This window comes from Erythrolamprus reginae, chromosome 6 (assembly GCF_031021105.1).
Source record: "Erythrolamprus reginae isolate rEryReg1 chromosome 6, rEryReg1.hap1, whole genome shotgun sequence".
In the NCBI taxonomy this organism is placed as follows: Eukaryota; Metazoa; Chordata; class Lepidosauria; order Squamata; family Dipsadidae; genus Erythrolamprus; species Erythrolamprus reginae.
In genome coordinates, this window is record NC_091955.1 from 25977431 (window position 1) to 25984373 (window position 6943).

Genomic DNA, 6943 nt, shown 5'->3' on the forward strand with positions numbered 1-6943 from the left:
GCATGATGAGTATTAGATCATTAAACTTGTTGTAATACATTGGCGTACCAAATTAATTATTCTTAATTATAACTGGGCCATACGATCATGAAACTACAGAGTTACATTCATAATATATAGCTTACACCTTTAGAACAGGAACATATTTATGGCTCATTAAAATTCAGATTAGGAATGAACTTGATGATGGACTCTATAATTAAAAAAACAAATGTCATCATTTTAAATATTTATGTATATGAAATATCATATATGTAGTCCACAAGGAGGACAGAATAATTTTAATTTTCCCAATTAAATGTACTAATTAATACATATTCATATTAAGAATTTTTAGCACTTAATTTTTCTTTTTCCCTTCGTATTCTAGCATTAGGTGATGTGGAATAATGGAATAATTTCAGTGGGATAATGGCTGCTTAATGAAACAACAACAAAAATGTTCTGCAAATGTTACATTCTCTTATGTTGATTGTTATTATTTCCTGATTTATTTAAAGTCATTGGAGTACAATTTAAAATCAATAATTAGCACTGCTTTGAGAAGTATCCTTGACAATATTAATGTACTCAGATACAAAATAACATCAGCTAGAATCCTTCTAAATTTTTGTGTTAAATGTGACCCTGTAAAGCTATTACAACCCAATAATAGTAATGGTGTTTTCTAATGCTAGAAAGAAATCTATTATTGCTACAACTCCAAACTTGATAAAAATCCAATTTAATCATACGTTATAACCCAGAAAGAGCTTTGTCCTTCAAGATTTCAATCAATCTACAAATGTCAGAGGTAGCTTGAATTGGATGAATGTAGCTATGGAAGACAGAATTTTGTGACTTAACATTTGTTTTGAAAATTAAACTTATTTTTAAGTTTTGTAAACCTTATATCAAAAAAGAGACCGTAGAGCAACTGCAGGAGAAATTTTATAAAATCCCAATTTTATGTTTACTGCAAAAAAATTGTAACCTAGTGGAAGAATTGAACAGGCTATAGTGTAAATTCAACAAAAGGCAATTGGAGTTGGAATCCATAGTCATGCCTGGAGTAACATTAACTTGATAAGCAAAAGGGGGATCATAATAATGCAAATTTGAACATTGGCAGGTTTTTCAGATAGCAGGGGGAAAAACAAGTTATTAAAGACAGATTCAAAACTCCATTGTATAACTGGAGAAGCAACTCATCCAAACAACCAACCAATCAATAAAGAAATTCAACTTATTCAATAAAGGAAATCATATGACACTGTAATAATGATATTGATCTACTATACTTTTACTGATTATATTTGTAGCCAAAGAAAAAGATTGATTTGCAGATTATCAATAAGAACTTGTAAACTGACCCCAGGGGTAAAATTCAATTTTTCCCCTACTAACTCTGTGGACATGGCTTAGTGGGTGCGGCTTGGTCATCATGTGACTGAGTAAGTGGGCATGGCCAAGTTGATGTCACTTCTTTGTTCTAATGAACTACAAAAAGAAGATATACCAATTATTATACACAAAATAATCTTATTGACTCTTATTGCTCTTAAGTATTTGTGCATCACTTTTATTGTTTTGGGTGTAATAATTGGTATATCTTCTTTTTGAATTTCACCCCAGATCTATCTACCTGCTTTCCCCAACTTGGTGTTTTGTTATTAAACTATATGTCCCAGCATCCCCGTAGCCTTGCGGTTAACAGGAATTTATTTGTGTCTAATAAAATAGACACGGGTGGGGCCAATCAGGGACGATTTTTACCAGCTCTGCAAACCAATTCAAATTATCCCTATCACCTCCCCGGAGCCAGGCCAAGGTGGTTGAATTTCACCCATGGTCCATCCCATCTCCTACATTTAACCACTGGCCTTTTGTACAGTACCTGCCTTTAAATCAGTTTATATTTGGGCATAATTGTGGTTCAGCATCTGGTTTAAATGTACTTTGTACTTTAATGAGGGACTTTCAAGGTAAACAATTTTATCACAAAGCTCTGAAAAGGACTAAAAATTAATGCCAAAGAAATCAGTAGCTTTGAAACTCAATCAGTGTCTACTACAATGATGGCGAAACTGTGGCTGGTACTACAGGTGGCATGTGGCATTTGGCATGTGAGCCGTTGCCCTAGCTCAGCTCCAACATGCATGCGTGTGTGGGCCAGCTGATTTTTGGCTCACACCAAGGCTCTGGAAGGGCATTTTTGGCTTCCGGAGACCATCTGGAGGGATGGCAAAGGGTGTTTTTACCCTCTCCCGGCTCCAAGGAAGCCTTTGGAGTCTGTGGAAGGTAAAACAGGATCCTACTGGGCCCACCAGAAGTTGGGAAACCCGGCTGTTTCTGACATCCAGAGGGCCTCTGGGGGGGGGGAAGCTGTTTTCACCCTCCCCAAGCATTGAATTAGGGTGTGAGCACTCGCGCATGTGTAATAGTGCGTGCCCATGCTCTTTTGGCACCCTAGGAAAGAAAGGTTCGCTCTCACTGATATGGTGTCTCTTTAATAGAAACAGATTGGTATGCTTATTTATTACCAACTGTTCTGCCGGCATGTCTCAACCGCCCGTAATTACAGGGTAATTAGTCCAGGAAGACACACACCACACGATAAAAGGAAAACCCAAAAGTTTTTATAAACAGAAAAACAAAAACAGCTCCCTTTTTAAATGTCAAAGGGATTTTCTGGTACACACAAGGCACAGGTTAAATGCAATCCAATTGCTTACCCAATAACTGGGAAATTGAGTCCAATTCTAGTCCAGAGAGTCCACACACAGAATCCTGAACAGCAAAAACCACGATCTTGACAAAACAATGAATCAGATAAACTGCCATGAGGCTAAAACACCAGGCTGCACTTTTATCTGTATAATTACAGCAGCCCCACCCAACCACAGGTGGCCTCATTTTCTCTTGTAATAATCCTTCAGTTGTTGTCTCCTATGCATCACTCTATGCATGCGTGGATGTGTCATTAATTCTTGTTCAGAATCCAGGGATGATACAGCTGACTGATCTCCTCCTGGTCTGTCTGCCAAACTCTCCTCTTCCCTGTCACTCATGCTTCCTTGGTCAGAGGAGACTTCGTCAGCAGATTCTACTGGGAGCAAAACAGACCTGCGGCCTGTGGATGTCTCCCCCACATCCACCTGCACATTCCTTGGGACAGGAGCTGGGCCAGAGCTAACCACAACACCAATGGTCATTCATTTTGTATTCAGTTTTCATTCATTCTGAAGCCAGATCAATCTTCTTGTTTAACTATACTTATGTCTTAGTGTTATGCTATTCCCATTACATTCAACTTACATTTCTCCTGACATATCTATCTGTGGTGTCAGATAATAAAGCAGGAGTGCATTTTTGCTTCTTTTGAGAAATATTCATGGCTTACAGCAGACAATAAATTTCTATATATTACCACAGCTTTCTAGCAGCATTTGCAAATTTTAACTGATATTTTTATGCATAACTTGCAATAGTTCACTTTCATTTTCTCTGTCATATACAGCTATATATAGTATCTTGTACACTAAATTTCAGATCTGTACTCTGCTTTCTATAGCCTATTTAGCATAGAAATCATACAGGTTCCCAGCCGAAAAGAGAGTATAATCTGCATGCTACATACATTCACAACAAAGAAATTACAGACATCACTGTAACCATTCCATATATATTTATCAATGATTCACTAAGCATTCCATTTATTGACACTCCCCTTAGATACCAACTTACCATATTCACCAACCAACAATCAGGTCCAAAATATTTCTTCCCCCATTCCCTCACAGATTCTTACAATTTTCCTACCGGTTCGCCCAGCGCATGCACACTTGCTTTAATAATGCATGCACCTTATGTGCGGCCTTCTGTTTATGTGCCTTGCATGCATGTGCACAGCTTGAAAATGTGGCTAAATAGAATGGCATAGTGCTGGGGCAGGAGGGCGGGGGCAGACCCATCTGCAGGTCACTACTACTGGTTCACCCGAACCTGTCCGAACCAGATGAATACTACCTCTGCATTCCCCCATACCAATTTTGTCCCAAATCATTTCATTCCATTTATTTTGAATTCCATTCTCTCTGCCTGAACCTTTCTTTTCATCATAAATGTTTTCACTTCTAAAACATTTTAATTTCTAACAAAATTATTTTTCAGTTTCTTTCTTCCTTCCAATATTAAATCTTCATTGCTCTCTTTGACAATATTCTTTTAAACTGTCTTCTTTTTGTTCTGTCTGGCCCAGTTAATTAGCAATAATTAAACCCCAATAAAGACTTGGAAACCAAATCACTATTTACAGTTGTCTATTTACAAAGAAACATGCTGGAGACAGGGTTTTAGTTTTAGATAATGTTTTAGTCTTAGATAATGTTTGACTTCTTTCTATTGTTTTGTATCTATTTATATTGTATTTATATTGTTGTTGTAAGCCTCCCTGAGTCGCCTTTTTTTCAGTGTGGGCGGAAAGGTATAGTGTCTGAGCGGCAATCCCCTTGGGACTGGGCGGCATATAAAGAAATAAACAAATAAATAAACAAACAAATAAATAAATAAATAAATAAATAAATAAATGAATGAATGAATGAATGAATAGCTATTCTAGTTATTCAGTATATCTGTATATAATGATATGAGCCGGGGTAGCACAGCAGGTAGAGTGCTGTACTGCAGGCCACTGAAGCTGACTTGTAGATCTGAAGGTCAGCGGTTCAAATCTCATCACCAGCTCAAGGTTGACTCAGCCTTCCATCCTTCCGAGGTGGGTAAAATGAGGACCCGGATTGTGGGGGCAATAGCTTAGCTCTGTTAAAAAATGCTATTGCTAATATGTTGTAAGCCACCCTGAGTCTAAGGAGAATGAATGAATGAATGAATGAATGAATGAATGAATGAATGAATGAATGAATGAATGAATGAATAAATAAATAGTAAGTAAGTAAGTAAGTAAGTAAGTAAGTAAGTAAGTAAGTAAATAAATAAATAAATAAATAAGTAAATAAATATATTATACAATTATATGGTATAATAAGAGCTGATGGTATTACTCTAAATCAGAATATGGAGAGCTTTGACATCTTTGGACAGCTAATAGATTGATACTCATTTCCACTGTTACTGATAACTTTATCACCTACTGCTCTAGTTATGGATAGATCCAGTGGTGGGTTCCTGCCATTTTGGACCAGTTCGCCTGAACTGGTAGGGATCCACTGCTGATATCATGATGAAAATCATCAAACTGTTTTGGTTGGTACTAGTCCGTGGGTGCCACCATCTTTTTTTAAAAAATATTTTTAATTTTTTTCTTCTTCTGTGCATGTGCAGAAGCCCATTTTCTGGCACTGTGCATGCACATTTTGTTTTTGGTGTTTTTAAAATTTTATTTCCTCCATGCAGCACTGGAGGAAGCAAACCAGCAGCGAGGTAAGTTAGAACCCACGTCAGATAGATGCCTTTAGCAACTTTGTGCATTTGGGTCTACAAACTGGCTGCAGTGGGATATCTTTCTATTTGAGTGAGCTAGATTTTGATAATGTTAATTCTTTTAGAAAAATGTCCTCTACCAAATAACTGTTTACTTTCCTGTTTAAATTCCCAATTTCTCCCCTCGGTTATTAGTGATCTTTTAATTAACTTAGTATTATTATTCCTCTTGTGTCTATGCCAAATTTGCAAAAACATTTATTAAAAATTATGATACTACCTTTATGTCAGTTCTCTTCCTTTCCTTAATAAATCCCACAAGATTTTGCTGCAGCCAATTTTGTAAGATTGTTTTTAATTTTAAACACTCTCATGGGAAGTTTAACTCCTTAGGTGATTAATTTGTAATGCAATGTGTCACCTTCCAGTATCTTTTTCTGTTACTTTGTATGACTTTCTAGAAGAGGCACTGGATGTATTCATAGTATTTACTGCATTAAACAAATGTCAGAGGCATATACAGTATCTTCATTGGCTAATTCTTCATTTATATATGCCAATTTATTCTTTTTATGTTCTTCAAGCAGAAATGTGAAGTCACCATATCACTAATCTTATAAAACACTTCATTCAGGAATACTTAATGTGTTTTCCCCCAAATAAGACCTCTCTTATATTTTTTTTGAACCCTGAAATAAGTACTTGGCCTTATTGCCATGCACTCAAAAGCCCAATTGGGCTTATTATCAGGGTGTCCACTTTCAAAGAAGGTTGTTTCCCTAATTGAAAATGCATTCCACAAATGCTTCTTTTACTGATTATGTCTTAGGCTACCGGAATCAGAAGCAGGAGTATGTGGGTCCCAACCCACCAACTGATTAATTGGACAATATGATTTATGACATGGCCAACGAGAAGGGGGAAATAGAGTCAAGATGATGTACAGCTGGGTTTAATTCAGTTCTGTATTGCCAAGATGTCGCTTTTAATAATTTTTTTGTAATTTTTTCGGACTTTGGCTCATGGCTCCTGAATTAATTAGGGTGTCTTTCGGAAACTTCAAGCGTGGGATGTCTTATTTTGGGGAAAAGATGGTAGACAATATCTTGAACAAGACTTTTATATAGAAAACATGGAAATTTATTTAATGCCATTTAATAGTCAAAGTGCATCAAGTCGACACTACAGTACTTTTGATTAGTTGTGAGAAGAGGAGAGAAGGGGAGGAGAGAGGAGAGGAGAATTTTTTATTGGCCAAGTGTGTGGACACACAAGAAATTTGTCTCCAGTGCATAATCTCTCAATGTGCATACAAACAACAAAAATGATATATCATAGATTTTTATTTATTTTATTTATTTATTTTGTCCAATGCACAATGAGGGTTTTAGTGGGTAGATAGATAGATAGATAGATAGATAGATAGATAGATAGAGATAGAGATAGAGATAGAGATAGAGATAGAGATAGAGATAGAGATAGAGATAGAGATAGAGATAGAGATAGAGATAGAGATAGAGAT